The sequence below is a fragment of the Patella vulgata genome, chromosome 1 (genome assembly GCF_932274485.2).
Source record: "Patella vulgata chromosome 1, xgPatVulg1.2, whole genome shotgun sequence".
NCBI classification, from domain to species: Eukaryota; Metazoa; Mollusca; class Gastropoda; family Patellidae; genus Patella; species Patella vulgata.
The window spans coordinates 2,188,750-2,207,872 of NC_065879.2; the positions used below are offsets into that span (position 1 = coordinate 2,188,750).

Below are 19,123 nucleotides of genomic sequence, written 5' to 3' on the forward strand. Positions count from 1 at the left end.
ATTAGAGTGAAGTGTTAAGGGAGTGTAAGGGTTATTCATTTAACCTGTATTACAACTCTTTCACTAAACAAATCTCTGATAAAATGTTTGGTTTAAAAACGAAACATATGAAAATAACTTACTTGAAATTGATAAGCTATCTCGGGTGTAAATTTCTTGGCGAGTTTAAGAACGCCATCTTGTATCTTAAACTGGTTGTTATCGTTACCGTGTGTAAATATAAAGTTGAGAATATCATCTGGATCAGGATCTACACAGTTTAAATGTACAATAGAATAATCTATAGGTACCGTTACATTTACCGTTACATCATGATACCCTGTACAGGTAGGTGGGGCACTATACACCACTGAAAATAGATAATAGTAAAACCCGTTACAAATCTAAAATGCAAGATGGGGGCGTGGGGCGGGGGGCGGGAGGCGGGGTGTACTGTCCATTTAACAGGAAATGAAATAAACTGGGGTTTAACGTCCTACTGTTCTGCTCCGACTAGGCTAATGAAGACTCGCATACGCCATATAGTATTATTATATTATAGTATGCTATGAGTGAAATTTTGCCCAGGCAGCGGCACAACGCGTAACGACCTACTCATATATCGAATTCCAATTGCCAAGGGTCTTTTACGTGCACGCCAATGTATACACTGTACCTCGAGTTTTCGTCTCATCCGAATGACTAGACGGCTGTCCTTGTCATGCCCTCCGTCTTGCACCACGTCATCCCGATGAACTTTCTCGGCCAATGCAAGGATCGAATACGCGACCTCCGGGGTAGCGAGCCAGCGTCTTTTTTTTTCTTAGTAATATTTATTCACAGAAAGACATTAACACATTACATGTTCATTGCGAATATAATCGTAATTAATCATTAATCAGACAGCTATTTACAATATAAAAACTTTTTTTTTGTTTTTGTTTTTTTTTTTCTTCTTTTGTGCGTTTCCTTAAAACATTTCAAATTTGTGGGTTTTTTGGGTTTTTTTTTAACTATATTAAAAAAAAACCTTATAAAATATATAATTTACAATTAAGAGATTTATTATGTACATCAAAACTAGGTTCAAAGGGTAAAAAATGATTCGTCAACTAAAGGTTATCCCGCTTCTTAGAAATGATTTACAGGGTTCAGGAAAGTCATCCGAATTCGAAGGATCTTCGTTTAGAAAGATTCTTCTATTGTTATTTCCTGTTGAGGTATACTAACCGTGGCTCCCCCATTTAACAGTGATTGAGTCATTTAAAACATGAGACACGACTGATGCTGTTAAAGAATGAAGTTATTGTTAAATGAACTCTGTCAATAAAGATTGAAGGAATGATAGATACGAATATACTTCCTTCTTTCTCTCTCTCCTTTTGATTGACCATTTTTATTTAATTATTTTTGTTTTACTTTTTGGTGTAGAAACGAGGGTTTCAGTTTCCATTTCTGCCAGTTTTAAAAGCTTGTAAATACTAAAAAATGTGTTAACATCAAATACAAGTAGAAGATTTCTCATTTCCACATCGAATAGTCACAAATACATCGAATTCCAACAGTCAAGGGATCTTTTACGTGCACGCGAAATACAGCGGTGTGATTCCACGTAGTTACCGTATATATAGATGTGTGTGTGTGGGGGGGGGGGGCTCAAGAGAGAGGGAGAGAAAGAGAGTTTAACGCCCACTCCAACAATCTAGGTCATTTCGGGACCAAAACGGAGTTCAATTTTATTTCAATAATTCGCTTGTGTGAAGCTACGGGTCTGTAGCAGTGGGACGAACCCTGCTAAAGACCCCTAAGTGCAATGTGCTGTGTGCTGTGTGTGTCTCTCTCTCTCCCCCTCTCCTTCTTCTCTATCTCTCTCATCTTGTATTAATAATATAATCTAATCTCACCTTTCACTATGATTCCAATCAATATTATATTAAACCATCCCATCTGTTGTTCTAATAATTCACACCAAATAAATAATTTAATTCAAACAACGAAAACCAGAATATTCTTTATAAATCCACACCAATTAGATGATTTAAATTACACAGCGGAAACCAGATTATCCTTAATAAATCCACACCAATCAGATAATTTAAATTACGCAGCGAAAACAAGATTATCCTTAATAAATCCACACCAATCAAACGATTTAAATTACGCAGTGAAAACGGGACAATTATAACAGTATTTATCCAACGTCAAAACTGCACAAGTATTTTCTTTTTTATTCAAAATGAAACCTTTCTATTCAAATTCCTAATACTAGTAAGTTCTACTTCATAATAATCATTAATAATCTACGTTTCTTTAAATAGTCTTAATTTACAATAAATGTTTTTAATATAACCACATTAACTGGTCCAAATCACATATTAAAAGCAAGTTATCCATATACGCATAGCCTTGATGTCTTCTAGAACCTATACTATATCATTAATCCATTCATGTTGAAAGTAAGGCACTCCAAACGTAATAACTAGTGCTTAGGCGTTGGCTTATTCAAACTCTTAGTAGTATCATTATACTGCATATAGGCTAGAAGGTTTTATAGTATTATATCGATCACTGATTCTATTGATTTTATTGTTCGATCTATAAAGATTTCTATTGACGTTATAAACACTCGGGCTTTCAATCAAATTGTGAGCAATAAAAAAACTTCTTTAGTTAGATAATGAAAAGAATACTATTGTGTCGAGGTATGTCATTATAGTGAAAATATCTTTAAAGAAACGACACGAGACCCATCCTACTAAAACCTTCTTTTACAAATGAAGCCATAAAAATGAATGGTTTCGAATCCCCGGTTGTACGTGACAAGGAGTAGGGTCGCTGTCCATCCTCGTGGGTTTTCTCCGGGTCCTCCGGTTTCCTCCCACTGCTAAAGACCCCTACGCGCAACGAATTATTGAAATAAAAATTAAACCATATGTTAGTCCCGAAATGACCTAGTTTGTGTCGAGTGGACGTTAAACTCCATTTCTCTCTCTCTCTCTCTCTCTCTCTCTCTCTCTCTCTCTCTCTCCCATAAAAATGAAATATTATAAATGGCACGTTTCGAAGATAACTCCTACCACGTGCTTTGATCGTCGTATAAATGGATATAATTAAACAAACAAACAAAGCAGGAGTTCATTATCGCCAATCAGTGAATCCACCTCCATTTGTCTAATAAATCAAATTTGCTAAAAGTTAATACAATAGTTGTAAAGTTGTAAAATTCGGGCGATGGTCCCGCACCAACCGAGCTAATACACACGGGCATGCACCTCGCGGTGTGTTATGAGGGATATTTTGCCCAGACAGCGTCACGACGTCCTCTATTCGCCAGTGGTTCTTTTGCGTTCGCGACCTTGTTCCTGACAAGCTGAAACCATGCCTGACCGTTTAGTGGAGACGTAAGCATGCGATCTTGTCGTATATCGTCGGAGAGGATTTAGTTTGCTACAAACATAGTTTAATATTAAACATGTCCGGCTTGTTAAGTTACATTTTGATTTGGACATTCCAATTGCTGTATGATCCCATACCCGAGAATGCTGTATGATCCCATGCGGGGCTGTTTGATCCCATGTCTGATATAGTTGTTTGATTCCCGAAAAGAATCTCCACTTTGTATTAATATGTTTGCAATGTCATGTAGGGGAAGTATGTCATATAATGTCTTTTCCAGTGTATCTTCTCCGCCACCCTTCCGTCAAGTTCCTCCTTCATCGAAACCAATCTAATTAAAATGCAGATCTATATTTCGTTTCGTATACTTTCCATGGCCTCTACTACATGATGATCTGACTAGTTGTGGTGGGAAGTCGCGTCAGCGGTCATACGAGCCGCTTTTGACCCTATGACGTCAGACATTTGATTAACCAATAAGCGTTGATGTTTCTAGTAGGATACCCACAGTTTCGTGCATCGCACGCCAAGAACTCGCTGCAACAGACCGTTTCATTGGCTGATCCCTCACATCAACCAGAACGCGAAATATATAACAACTCTTCCAGGTCCCAGTGTAGTAAAGACAAGTAAAACGTAATTTTGAACTATAAAAAACAAAACGAAATAGGATCTGTGTTTTAACCAGATTGAATCTAAACCAGACATTGGTTATGATTTAAATGGGTGTCGAATCACCCACTTTAAGAGTTGTATTCATCAAAGAAAAATATAAACACGCTTTGATGAATGGGTGTTGAATAGAATAGATTATATATTAACTTGGTTTTCATGATATATATAATTGTTAAATATGGTGACATATTGAGTGTTTAATCCAAGCTAACCCGGGTCAAGCAGAAGAATTAAATCTCTCTTTTGTCCCGGTTAGAGAATTGAATCAAATACAATACAGATAATTATATGGGAGAAGCATAGAAACAGTAGAAGTTTCTTTTACTTAGCTTTAATTTCATAAACTACACTGACGTCGCGTGTCATACATCATATCTAAATAAAACGCAAATATCAAATATATTACATGTCTCTAGAAAATGCATGAATACATTCTTTTACTTTAGCTTTAATTTCATGAAGTATACTGACGTCGCGTGTCATAATACATAAACATCATATCTGAATGAAATGCAAATTGCAAACTTATTCTACATGTCACTAGAAAATCCATTAACACACATTATTGAGAGAGAGAGAGAGAGAGAGAGAGAGAGAGAGAGCTTAACGCAAGTGTGTACGCAAAAATACCTCAATTTTAATCCGATACAATTTTCCTCAATGTCTTACCCATTGAGTCATCATGAATACCTTCATTTTCCACTATGCCGTTACTGACAGGTGTATATTCATTATGGGAGTAAGGTAAATCTTATCTTATCTTATACACCGTATCCTGTCGTATACAGTCGGACAGTTTGTTAACTACACAAACACCCTTGTTAATATATGTGAACCCGCCAAATGATAAGTGATATCAGATGTTCCAGTAACTCAGCACACCTTACCTCGTGTACTACACTACAGTCATCACTAATTATAGTTATGCTAAGTACAGCTAAGGTTTGGACATTGACTGCAGAAACCGAAGCTTGTCAGGTTTGCCGTACTCAACAAAATAACATTTACTCCAAAACCTTATCACAAAGGGTGGGGATTGATGATCGAATGGTTTAACGATTGTCCACTGGATATAAGGTCTTTCAGTGAGTCAAGTGGCGTGGTTTCGATTCCCCGTTTGAACGTGACAAGGAGTAGAGCCGCCTGTCCAATCTCGTTGGTTTTCTCCGGGTCCTTCGGTTTAATTGCACTGCTGAAGATCCCAAAAGTTAATTAATGACATATAATTGAACCATGTGTTAGTCCCGAAATGACCTAGCTTGTGTCGAGTGGACGCTAAACCCCATCTTTCCCTCCCCGTCTTTTCACAAAGCTCCAGAGAGTTACACAGTTATATAATAAATGTCTCTAATAAGAGTCTTTCTCATAGACTTAACCAGTTTTCATGAATTTGGTACGAGTCAGTGAAATGTACATAAATTGAGATACAAATTTATCAAGTTAGTTTTCATGATAAGATTCACATTACCTGAAAAATGAGAAGTGATGTGAGGTGTTCCAACAGCCTACGAATTTATAGCTAACTAGTGCGATGGATTGAGTCTGGTATTGCCAATTCCATACAACATACTGATGCAAAATGGGCATATATTGCTTGAATTTTTTCAAAAATAGTGACGAAGATAAAATAAGAAAAACAAGTACTTTATGTATATTTTAATCACCATATATCATTAGATGAAAAATTGCTAACTACTGGATTATTATATAAGATGGCCATAGGTCTATAAATATAACTATTTCAAACCCTCCATGGATATCGTCAGACGATGACAATAACAAAAAGTTATTACAGATGTCTTCGCTCTAGGAACATTCTCTCCCAATTAACACGAGGCCATATTATGCAATATTACACTTTAAAAGCGTAATTTTATCAATACATATTATACATAACAATTAAAAAATGTTCACATAAGTTTAAAATAAGTTTATAAAATTAACTTTTAATAAATAGCCCATATAAATAACATAAGAATTGAAATTACAAAGATTTAAGATTAATGCCTTCAAATAAATTCATAAAATTAATTGTTAAACGTTCTACCCGGCGAGGTAACGAGTCGTTTGGCATTTACTTGTATTACCTTTAAAAGGAATATTTATGAAATTACACAGATTTAAGTAAAAAAAATTCATAAAATTAACTTTCAAACGTTTTACGCACGAATACGTTACCCGACGAATTAACGAACCGTTTGGCTGTTAAATTTATTGATTTTTAAAAACAACATTTATTAAATATAAACAATTCATAAAATTAACTGCCAACGTTCTACACACGAATGCGCTATCCGACGTGATAATGAGCCGTTTGACTGTTAAATTTATTACTTTTAAATTTTAAAAACAACATTTATTAAATATAAAATGTAAAAAGGGATATTTATTATACATGAAATTGCAAAGATATAAATAAAAAAAATCATAAAATTAACTGCCAAACGTTCTACGCACAAATATGTTACCCAACGAGGCGACGAGCCGTTTGGCTGTTAATGTTATTCCTTTTTAAAAACAATAAATTTTATTAAATATAAACATAAAATTAACTGACAACGTTCCAAAACTTTTTAAAAATTATGTGGGGTTTAGATTATAGACAATGAAAAATGAATGTCATACAGAATCTGTTTCGAGATATAAAGAAGTGTTTCAATGGCCTTCATTATAAGTCATGATAATATAATGTTTTGTTTCTGGAATAGTTATATTCAACGTTCGTTGTCAAAATGCTTACCTAATTCTGTACATCTTCACTGCTATGTAGTCACCTAGTTAATTATTTTCTAAACCTCTTAATTGTTTTGATGTTTTTTCGGTAGTGTATCCTAGGCCTATGATAGCAAGGAATCATTAATTTTGTATTTGGCATATTTTACGTATTTCACGTTTTTGCTACTTCACAATCCGAACCACCATCACAGTCTTTGAAGCAGAATATTTTGTTTCTGAAACAGTCCAGCATGCAATAAACAAAATGAAATGGGGTTCAATGTACTATTTTCTGCTCTACCAGGATAAATGAAGATGTATATACGCTATACATTGGGCTTTGAGGACAATGATGTTGTAACTTTTACTGTCGTTTTCCTACAATGCTATGCGTGGCCTTGTGGGGGAGGGGTGCAGAGGTTGGTTGTCAGAAGGTCATTGTCTTGACCCTGATCGAGTTGATGGATCCCAGGAGGTGTTCAGTTTGTTCAATGGGTCCACCGTGGGACCCATGAGAGTGACCATCGGTGTTACGAGCCCATTAGGAGCATAGAAAGGCCATTGACAGTCCATAGGCACAGTGAGTACTCGGATCGGGTCCCGGGAAGCCTTACTGGGAACTTGGCGCTCAAATAAGCCAATACAAGCGGGGTCCGGGAATGCTTGGAGACCGACGGGAATCCAATGGTCTCCCTCTTTTTCCATATTTCGGTATTTAGTTTTTGTTTTCGGTAGTTAGGGTTTTTCAGATGTTTTCAGTAATTAGTATCAAAAAATTTCTTTCGGTATTTGTCGGCGTTTTGTTCAGTATTTTGTCGGTATCTACCTTTGTACAGAGTTAAAACATCCTATAATATTATGGTCATTTGCAAACATCCATCAAATCTGCTTTTTAGAGCTACTCGTTTTTCGACATTCGCCAATATCAAAAAGCAAAGAGAAAGGGCACTTTTTTTATGTGAATCCACTGCTCAGGCATCCTCATTTATGATATCAATAGTTCGTTTTAGAAAATTTAACCAAATGTGTTTTGGAGACATTCAGTAGATATACATCCATCAAATCTGCTTTTTCGAGATTCAAGTTTGAATATCGAATTCGACATTCGCCAATATCAAAAAACAAGTAGAAATAGCATTTTTATGTGAAACCACTGCTTAGGCATCCTCATTTATGATGTCTTTAGTTCATTTTATAAAACTTATTTAATCAAATGTGTTTTGGAGGTATTTTGTAGATATACAGCCTTCAAATCTGCTTTTTTTGAGATTCAAGTTTGAATGTCGAAAAACAGCTAAGTGTTTTTCGTTATTCGCCAATATCGAAAAACGAATAGCTCGTTTTTTGATACTCACCAATATCGAAAGACGTAAAACGAAAATCGAGCTAAATTCACACTGCCTGAAAATGATGATGGTTTAAGTGTATATGTTGTATTGCCTTAGTTGTGCATACAATCTGATTAAAACACAGATCCTATTTCGTTTCGTTTTTATAGCTCAAAATTTCGTTTTCTTTTTTCTGTACTACACTGGGATCTAGAAGAGTTGTTATATAACGGGCTTTCTGGGTGCTGTGAGGGATTAGCCAATGAAACAATCTGTTACGGCGTCTTCTTGGCGTGCGATGCACGAAACTGTGGGTAAACCACTAGGAACGTCAACGCTGATTGATTAATCAATGTCTGACGTCATAGGGTCAAAAGCCTCTATTACGACCCCTGACGCCACCTTCCAGTACAACTGGTCAGATCTCCATGTAGTGTAGGTCATCGAATTTATAAAAAAAAACGAAACTGAACATAGATCTGTATTTTATTCAGACAGTTGTGCACAATATATCCACAAACATTTAGTTCTAAAATACTTCTCAATTAGGACAATATTTACGTGCTACAAATAAAATTGACAAACCGCATATAAAACAATATTGAAATTTTGTTTCAAATATATAGTTTTTATTACCATAGAAGGAAGAAGGAAGTGAAGGAAGTGCTTGACTCCCGGTTGCTTATCTTGGTTCTTTAACGCCTAAAAAACTTCTCAATTAGGACAATATTTGCGTGCTACAAATAAAATTGACAAAACGCATATAAAACAATATTGAAATTTTGTTTCAAAAATATAGTTTTTATTACCATATCATGACCAATATGCCAATATTTACGTGTAGTATCCAAACTTTAGAGAATCAGGCAAACAAACCATGTCTTTTTAAAAACGTTAGACTATATAGAAACATTTGTTTTTACAAATTCATTGCATTGACTTTAGAGAGCTATACTGAAACATGAATGCCACCAATTGCCCGTAAATGTCACTGTGTGGATCAATTTGACAATGTTTGTGTGCAGAACTAACATTACCAAATGAATCTGGTTAAGACAATGTCCGCGAGAGAACCATGGAAGTAGCGATAAGGCTAAATCATTGATGTTTTAGAAATTTGTTTATAATAATTTTCCTTTTAACGAAAGGATATATACAAACATCGGGAACAGCTAAAGGAAAAACATTTGCCCGTCTATGGAACTCTTTTCCTAGCAGAAGGTAAGCACGACCTTCTCTGTATGATATAAAAGCTGTTTTCTATGGACTTTTCCTGGATTGCATATTTACCATATGACCATATGCTCTGGAACAATTTTGATAGTATTTCGAAATATTAAACAGCTATCATCCGTCAATAAAATTAACAGCCAGTGAAAGCGAAAAAAGAATAGAAATTGTCGGGGGTTTTTTTTGTTGTGTCGTAAGCAACATAATATATTCAATAAACAACATAAATTTTAGATTTCATAAGAAAATGGTGAACATTAAGTCGTTAGTTACACATTCATATTTAATACGTATCCGGGCGTGGTCTCTTTTTGCGCCAGAAAAACGGCAAGTAAAAAAGTAATTATGACACAGTTCATAGGATAAAAGAGGTTTTAAAACAGGAGAAATTCAGATACCATAGTGATATAAGTAACATATTTGCAACAAAATCCACAAATCCTAGATTTGAATAAGAAAATGTTGACAATTAAGCTGCCAGATAGTGATCTACAACACATTGGGATTATGGTGGTCTGTATCCTGTTGCCACGCCTTGTTTGTCGTTTGCTAGAGTTATCTCCCTATCACCGCATACTGGTGGTTTACGAACTGCATACTAAACCTTTGACTGCCTGTCTACAGTTAACTCCCTTGAGACCAGACACTAAGCTAGTTGACCGACATTGTATTGCCTAAATCGCCGATTTTAGTCGAAAACACTAAGTATACTTCGAGAATTTTGAGAAGTACTTATTCTGCTTCCATTTAATGGAATTTAATTGATTTATTTAGTTTTTTTATGTATGCCAGATGGCAAACATATTATAAAACAATATACTAATTCTTGGATATGGCGACCATTCAGGACAGAGATATTTATTTTCGAAGCATAAAGTGGATGGATCTCTGTAAATGAAATGAAATAAAATGGGGTTTAAGTTTTACGTCCTGTAACACACTGCATGGCATATGCCCGTCATCATTAGCCTAGTCCGAGCAGAACAGTAGGACGTTAAACCCCATTTTATTTCAATACAGAGAGAGAGAAGAGAAGAGAAAAAAGCGAAAGAGAGAGAAAGCGAGAGAGAAATGGGTTTAACGTCCACTCGATGTAAACTAGGTCATTTAGGGACTAACACATATGGTTCAATTTTATTTCAATAATTCGCTTGCGCGTAGGGGTCCTAAGCAGTGGGAGGAAACCGGAGGACCTGAAAACCAACGAAATGGACAGGCGACCCTACTCCTTGTCACGTACAACCGGGGAATCGAAACCACGCCAGTTGACTCAATGACAGACCTTATGATGCTTACCATTCGGCCATCGAACCCGCTCAATAAATTGGATTCGATTCTCATTAAAATAGTTTTGTATTTCATATAATATCAACTCCACTTAAAACTGTTCGGTTTTACAATTCATTATGTGTGATCATATTTATATTGTCCAATCCTTTTCAACTGAATAAAATATCCTTAAAACTACATTTAGTTCTCGTATAGTGCACAACATCACATAATTTAAAGGAGCTAAATCGCTAATATTTAGGATCTAGAAATTTACACAAATGGGTCGCAACGCATATAATAATGTAATATCAATGTATATAAACTGATTTACATTCAATCGTTTCCGTTTTTACTCTAATTTCAAATAAGTTATGTTCGGTGAAATACGCCAGTCTACACCGATAGTATATATTGCGCATGCTCTCCAGATATAAATATAGCGTCACCGTTTGACATGACATGTGGAGTATGTCTTCGAGTCTCTTGTTACAAATGGCACTGAAACGCATTATAGTACACGATTCCTGTACGCAATGCTAACACGTTTAATTAATTGTCTAAATATTGGATATCAGTAGCCCATCTTTTTCCGGTTTGATCACAACATCAATGTTTATTTAAATGTTTATTATTCGTGTTTTCAATGTCAAAGACTTTGGATGATATTTAGTTAGAGACTTCGCTACTTTAAAGTTAAAACATCAATTGAAAATAAGAGTTAATCATGCAGATATGTTTTATATAGGCAATGTTTAGTTATGCATAAAAACATATATAGGCAATGTTCTGTTATACATAAAAACACGTAATTTATGACTGATAGTTAATGATTCAAATTAATCGCACGACCAATATTACATGAATTGAAAATAAAAATTTACCACGCAGTGATTAAACCATGTTAATTTTTGAATAATCGCTATTGATGGCTATTGTTGTTATATACATATCGGGATCTAAATAGTTAAAGATACATTATTTTTGATTTAGACACAGAGCTGGCAGTTCTTGTTATAATAGTTCAAAAATAGATAATGAAAAATGAATATATTCAACAGTCCATTCAACAGTCGAATTAGTTAAGTTATATGTGTTTGAAGTTTTGACAAGAGAGAGAGAGAGAGAGAGAGAGAGAGAGAGGGGGGAGGGTAACGGCCACTCGACACAAACTAGGTGATTTCGTGACTAACATATGGTCTAATCATATTTCAATAATTCGCTTGCGCGTAGGGGTCTTTAGCAGTGGGAGGACACCGAAGGACCCAGAGAAAACCCACGAGGTTAGACGGCGACCCTGCTCCTTATCACGTACAACAGGGGAATCGAAACCACGCCAGTTGACTCAATGACAGACCTTAAAGTTTTGACAAGCAAAAAGCCCATAATATCTCGATTATCAAGTCATTCAATCGGCAGTTCCGTGAGTGCCGTCCATATTCTCGTGTAACGAAGATATGGCAAACACTATCTAATCCACTTAATAGCTCAGCCATTCGATGAACTAGAGTGTCGATTATGACCTGTCATGTGAATAAATGATTTCTATAACATTTGAAAACCTAAAATAGACCTGCAATAGGCCGATTTAGTTCTTGGATAATACGTTTTGGATAATACCTCTTGGATAATATCTCTTAGATAATACCACTTGGATAATACCTCTTGGATAATACCACTTGGATAATACCTCTTGAATAATACCTCTTGGATAATACCACTTGGATAATACCTCTTGGAATAATACCTCTTGGATAATACCTCATAGATAATAACTCTTATCTTGGAAAAATACCTCTTGGACAATGCCTCATAGATAACCCCTCTTTAAGCATACAAATGATCCCATTTGACTTTTAATCATTAAAATTAATGATACGTGGAATACGGTAACATGTTTGTTGGATTAATCAAATTAAGCATTTATTTATTGTATAATGACATTTTAATGTTGCAATTACCGCAAGTATATAAGCTGTTGTTGAATTTGGATATTACAGAAGGCCGAGAGAACACGTCTGTCAAGACAAGACTGCCAAGAGATCTAACAATATGGAAGGCGTAAGTACAGCAAACTACACTATTTTGGAAGTTGAATATCTGACAGTAATATCTGTTAAAATTCGTTTAGTATTTACAATGGTACAAACTGATTAAAATACAGATCTATATTTCGTTTCGTTTTTTTATACTTTCGATGGCCTCTACTACATGAAGATCTGATCAGTTGTAGTGGAAGGTCGTGTCAGGGGTCGTGCAAGGGGCTTATGGCGTCAGACATTGATTAATCAATCAGCGACGACGTTTCTAGTGGTTTACCCACATTTACGTACCTCGCCGTAACAGTCGAAATTTTGAACTATAAGAAATGAAACGAAATAAGATCTGTGCTTTAATCAGATTGACAACGGTATGACGTATTGAGCATTCCATCGGTCTATGCTACTCTCTGTGTAACAAGACATCCGCCATCTTTATTTGAGTGAACCAAATTAACGGAGAGATCACCTAGCGATGGTATTTGGAATTTGTTTTCCTAATTAATTTTAATATTGTTGATGAAGGCGTGGCCATCATTACTTTAACTTTAAACCTAGTTAATTCTGAAAATAAAACTTGAAGAATTAGTTTTTCCAGATTAGGACATTTTCCACTAGCGCCCGTTAACTCTCTAAAACCAGTCATAGACTATAATTTGTACGACTCGTCGCGGCTCAGCGATATATTGGGAAATCCGTCTCAAATGCTTGATACTATCTGATTGGAACATCTCCGATGTTACCACTTAAACGATCGACTGGCAACCACAGTGATTCAGTGAGTAACGTGTTGGCTCACAAACCTGGAGATCCAGGGTTTAAATTCCGGGGTTGGCCCAAAAAGGTCCTCGGTTTCCCTTCGTCAGAGGTGCACGAAGGATGTCATGGCGAGGATACGCGGCTAGTCGTGCGAATAGGGTCTCGTTTTCTTAATAGTGCCGTTGATGACAAATCCCTAGAACATAGAAGCGACGAAGCTGTCTTTGTGCGTGTTTATTATAAAGTCTCTTAACCCTAGCTCACTGAAGCGACGAAGTTCTCTTTGTGCGTGTTTATTATTAAAAGTCTTAACCCTAGCAGCCTTTGTGCGTGTTAATATAAAGATTCCTAAGTATAACTACTGTGGTTGCGGATAAACGTACCCTTAAAATGTACATTTTTGTCTGTAGTAAAGATGACGAGAGACGCTTTATAAAGTGGCTTTACCAATTAACATCACCACGTGTGTTTTTGTTATCTGTAGATATTGTTGGTGTTTGTATATGTAGATACACATATAACACGCGTATGTTTTAATCTGTAGGTAAAGATATTGTTGTTAGATAACACGTGGGTATCTTGTATCTGTAGGTAAAGATATTGTTGTGAGATGACACGTGTGTATTTTGTATCTTTAGGTAAAGATATTGTTGTTAGATAACACGTGTGTGTTTGTATCTGTAGGTAAAGATATTGTTGTTAGATAACACGTGGCTATCGTGTATTTGCAGGTAAAGATATTGTTGGTGTTGTGTTTAATATTGAAATGTTGTAACTGCTGGGTAAATCAATATGATGGACCACTATCGTATGAATGTCTTCCCGGACAAGTGCTTACTAAAATATTCAGTCAACATAATAATTATTATCAGGACAGACAATGGGATTTCCAGTGCGCCAACACGGGTGTTTTAGCACCATCGGGTTCATGCCACTGGACTAGTAAGTAAGCTTATTCAAATCCAAGGCTTTGGAATTTTGACAACTGAAGCCTTCTTATCAAACGTTTAAATTGTCTATAGTATTCCTTTTCGTATCGGTTAATGTCGTCTTTCCATGTACGCTTTGTTTGTCCAGTCAAGTTTGTCAAGTTTGTCAAGCCGCCGTTGAACTGAATTAGGATTTATTCTCCTATTTGCTGATTCCCCTTTTCAGTGGTGCAGGACGGAGGGCCTGACAAGGAGGTCCCGTTTACACATTGCCGTGCACATAAAAGCTACCTTGGCAGCTGAAATTCGATATAAGAGTAGGCCTTAGTGCCACTGTCTTGTCAAATTGTCCCTCATAGAACATTGCATGGCACAACAATGCAAAACAACTGTCAAAAAACTAATGTTTACTATCTACAAAATGATCAACATTGTCACATTTTCCGCCAGGTGTAAGCATTGACACCCAAGCCCTTTACGCTCACCCCCCAAACCCAAACACAATACCCCACCTCCCTAGACAATACCCCCACCTCCCTAGACAATACCCTCACCTCCCTAGACAATACCCCCACCTCCCTAGACAATACCCCCACCTCCCTAGACAATACCACCACCTCCCTAGACAATACCTCCACAGCCCTAGATAATACCCCCACGTCCCTACTTATAAGATGGTCACTTTTCAGCCACGTGTTTTTGTCCTCCCCCCCCCCCCCAACCTACAGTTTTCCACCGCCATCCCGCCCTCTCCTCTGCACAACAAAACGATTGTCCAAGTATCTAAATAATTAGAGTTAAACAGTTCTAGAAACGAATGTATTATAAGATTATCATCATTTTATTTGAATATAATTAAATTTCCCTTCAGCTTCGGAGTTAATCGCAATCTAGAAAACAGTAGGTGTAGATTTCTCGGACAGTGTAGCTACGTATATTATTGGCATTATTGGAAACCGATTTTATTTTAATATTTTCTTTTATTTTATCTTATTATTTTGTTTTGTTTTGTTTTATTTAATTATTTTATTTTGTTTTGTTTTATTGTGTTTTGTTTTATTTTCTTTTATTTAATTATTTTATTTTATTTTATTTTATTTTATTTTATTTTATTATTTCAGATCAGGTCAATCGGTATGATAGAGGAATGGATTTTAAATGTCCAGGTACAGGTGCAATAACCGGTATCAGGGGTACCAATAACAACTATTATGAGGATAGGCAATATGACGTCAAATGTTGTGATGTACAGACACGTACGTATCAGTAGAAATGTTCAATATATTATACAACCTATATACACAAAGCAAAACATTAATGTTCTTATACAACATCCTCTATTATTTATTGTCATTATGGAGAGCCGCGTTTAAGAGGTAGGTTCGCTAAACCAGAAGATATCGTGTTCGTTCCCGGTGTTGGCCAAGAATATTACCGCAGTGTTCACAGTTTTAGCAATTTTATGGCCTCGACCTTATATTATTTTCAAAAGCATAAGCAAAGTAATACTACACACATATATGATAGTTTGATATATTAAAATGACCGATAGGTTAACAAAATATAAAGACTGGTCATTTACTTTTTTGTTTTTCAAAACCACATCATTTCCTCTCTCTATTTTCAAACTGATAACATAATTGCGGTTTAATTAAATAAAATGAAAATTTACCAGATATGATGTCAGAGCTTGCTGTCTAAATTAGGCATGTATATCATGTTATTTTAAACATTCGTTTTAGCCTTCAGTAAATCTTTAGATGTACATTTAATTCTGAAGGGAACATGATGTGACGTTTCCATCAGCTAGCTCGGGTTTGAGATAAACTAAAAGATATGTTATTTTTAAGTTGATAGATATATGCTCGTAAACTTTGTATCCTGCTTTACTTAAAAAAGTATTTGAGAAGAACAGTGTGTAGCTGAAGTAATATTGGCGTCTGTAGAGAAGTCTCATTCTAAGCTGAATATTTATGTAAATAACGTGAAATATAAGATTTAAGAGTTGAGACATCATATTGGAACTCACGTGCGCGCTGTGTCATAAGACCTGTCATTGAGTCAACTGGCGTGGTTTCGAACCCCCGTTTGTAGCCTGTCAAACCTCGTGGGTTTTCTCCTGGTCCTCCGGTTTCTTCCCACTGCTAAAGACCCCCTACGCGAAAGCGAATTATTGAAATAAAATTAAACCACATGTTAGTCCCGAAATGACCTAGTTTGTGTCGAGTGGACGTTAAACCCCATTCCTCTCCCTCTCTATAGGAACTCATACCTAAACGACCAGTGGCGAAACAAGAAATATGTAGCGGTGTTGACGTTGCACGTTGTATTTGGTAAGATCTTTGTTCCGCGTCCAAATACCATCAGCTATGCAACACATTGACGTACATCTAAACTAACCTTTGACGATTGGAATTCGTATCGCCGTTGTCCAGGCAACGTTTTCCTCGTAGCACACTGTATGACGTACGCCTATCATCATTAGTCCAGTCAATGCACAAAAGTAGGATGTTAAACCCACACAGCTCACGCAAACAATTTTAATAGTGTTCTTAACCATTTTAACCAAGATTATGTATATCATTTCTGTTTCAGCGGCCACGTCAAATTTATGTACAATGAGTCAATTTGTAAATAGATATGATCAAGCGTTTGCTTACGATATCCCGTCGCATAAATACCTAACCGGGATATACAGCGAGAACAATGATTATTATGAGTAAGTACGACAAAACATCCCACATTTATCACAGTATCTCACAATATCTAAAATCTCACAATATTACGATATCTAAAATCTCACAATATCTGAAAGTATCACATTATCTAACATCTCTCAATATTACGATATCTAAAATTTCACAATATCTCAAAGTATCACATTATCTAACATTTAACAATTTTTAACATATCACAATATTACGATAACTAACATCGCACAATATCTCAAAGTATCACAATATCTAACATATCACAATATTCAACATATCACAATATTACGATATCCAACATCGCACAATATCTCAAAGTCTGTCTGACTATATCGTATAAATATTGTACTGACTACCTTTATGTGTGGTAATGAGACTATGTTTATATATGGTACTGAGACTACGTTTATGTATGGCACTGAGACTATGTTTATATATGGTACTGAGACTATGTTTATATATGGTACTGAGACTATGTTTATATATGGTACTGAGACTATGTTTATATACGGTACTGAGACTGTTTATATATGGTACTGAGACTATGTTTATATATGGTACTGAAATTCTGTGTCTTCGATGTTTTTAAAAGAAGGCTATATCTAGTAACTATCCATTTGTTAGAATATACAATAGTATTACCATTTCCTTCACTACCATGTGGGTCACTTCCTTTAATACCAAGTGGGCCATCTCCTTTAATACCAAGTGGACCATCTCATTTAAGACTACGTGGAACACATCCTTTAATATTATTTGAATTATCTTCCTTAACACCAGATGGACCATGTCCTTTAATACCATGTGGGCCACCGCCATTAATACCATTTGGGACACCTCCTTTAATATCAACTGGACCATCTCAATTAAATAGCAAGTGGACGACAACCTTTAACACTAGGTGGACCATGTCCGTTATAATACCTGCTGGGCAATCTCCTCTAATACCAGCTGGCCCATCACCTTTAATACTAAGTGGGCCGTGTTCGTTAATACCTGCTCCTTTAATAACATGTTGACCATCATCTCCCTTACTATGTTTTCTGTTTGTTTTCAGAGATCGACGTTTTAAGTTCTATCTATGCGATCGTCCAGAATGATGATTTGGAATTGCTAATCCAGAATGATACTTTGCAAGCCTCTCTTTAAGAGAATGATAAAATAAAAATGCATTTCAAATTTGTTGTTGTTTTGTTTGTTGTCATGGTTCAGGTGCTACAATTATCTGTTAGCTACGTGAACTCAATTAATACAAAAGGTGATACTCAGTGTTCTAAGAGAGCAAGCATACACAGGCCCGTGGACGACACCCGTTTATACTGTATAATGCCCCCCCCCCCCAATTGAAATTGATATTTACATCTAAATAATTCAAAGTAGATAATAAGTCGTTTAGAAATCGTTTTAATTGATTATCTATACAAATGAGTATATTGTTTCATCTAGAAATCCCATTGTTAAATGGTCCATCGCTATATCCAAACGGCGTTTGAAATATATTTTGCCAAATGTAGATATGTTTTGGCAACGTGAAATTGGCACGTTATTCGGGATTCGAATAACGAATAAGAGCCAGCACCTTATTCGGGATTCTTCACTAAAACAGACCGACCTACCGTGCATCCGACCATTTCATCCCTACCCCCGACTGTATGGGTAAGTGAACGATGGGTGGCCGACTAGCAAGTGATTTGGGATTCGCCACTAAAACAGAACGATCTATCTTGCATCCGACCATTTCCTCGTCGGGTGACCGACTATCACGGAGACGACAGTTTGTCAAGCGAATAGGGTGCTGACTGGTTTGTTAGAGTGCATGGGACAGTCATCTCCAGCAATCACCTGTTTTACTTCCGAATCCCGAATCCCGAATAACGTGCTGGCTAGTTATTCAGGATTCGCGAATAACAAATAACGAGTCAGCACATTATTCAGGATTCGTCACTAAAGCAGACCGACCTACCTTGCATCCGACCATTTCCTCCCTACCCCCGACTGAACGGGTAAGTGGATGTTGGGTGGCCGACTAGCAAGGAGACGACTGTTTGTCGAGCAAATAGGCTGTTGACTGGTTGCTTAGAGTGCACAGGGCA

The 19,123-nt window shown here is 36.2% G+C and overlaps 1 protein-coding gene and 1 long non-coding RNA gene across 2 annotated transcripts in view; one reads left to right on the forward strand and one right to left on the reverse strand.

The window, feature by feature from the left end:
* Positions 1 to 327, reverse strand: part of LOC126825512 (protocadherin Fat 4) — a 51,166-nt gene extending 50,839 nt beyond the window's left edge. The window contains exon 1 of the mRNA XM_056103137.1: positions 123 to 327. The gene's annotated coding sequence lies outside the window, so the exon portion shown is untranslated. The remainder of the gene's footprint in view (positions 1 to 122) is intronic.
* Positions 328 to 12,592: 12,265 nt separating this feature from the next.
* On the forward strand, positions 12,593 to 18,209 carry LOC126808758 (uncharacterized). Its single transcript, XR_007674749.2, has 5 exons — positions 12,593 to 12,653; positions 14,122 to 14,332; positions 15,441 to 15,575; positions 16,915 to 17,038; positions 18,088 to 18,209. It is a non-coding gene; the product is annotated as an uncharacterized LOC126808758 (long non-coding RNA).
* The last annotated feature ends 914 nt before the right edge of the window (positions 18,210 to 19,123 follow it).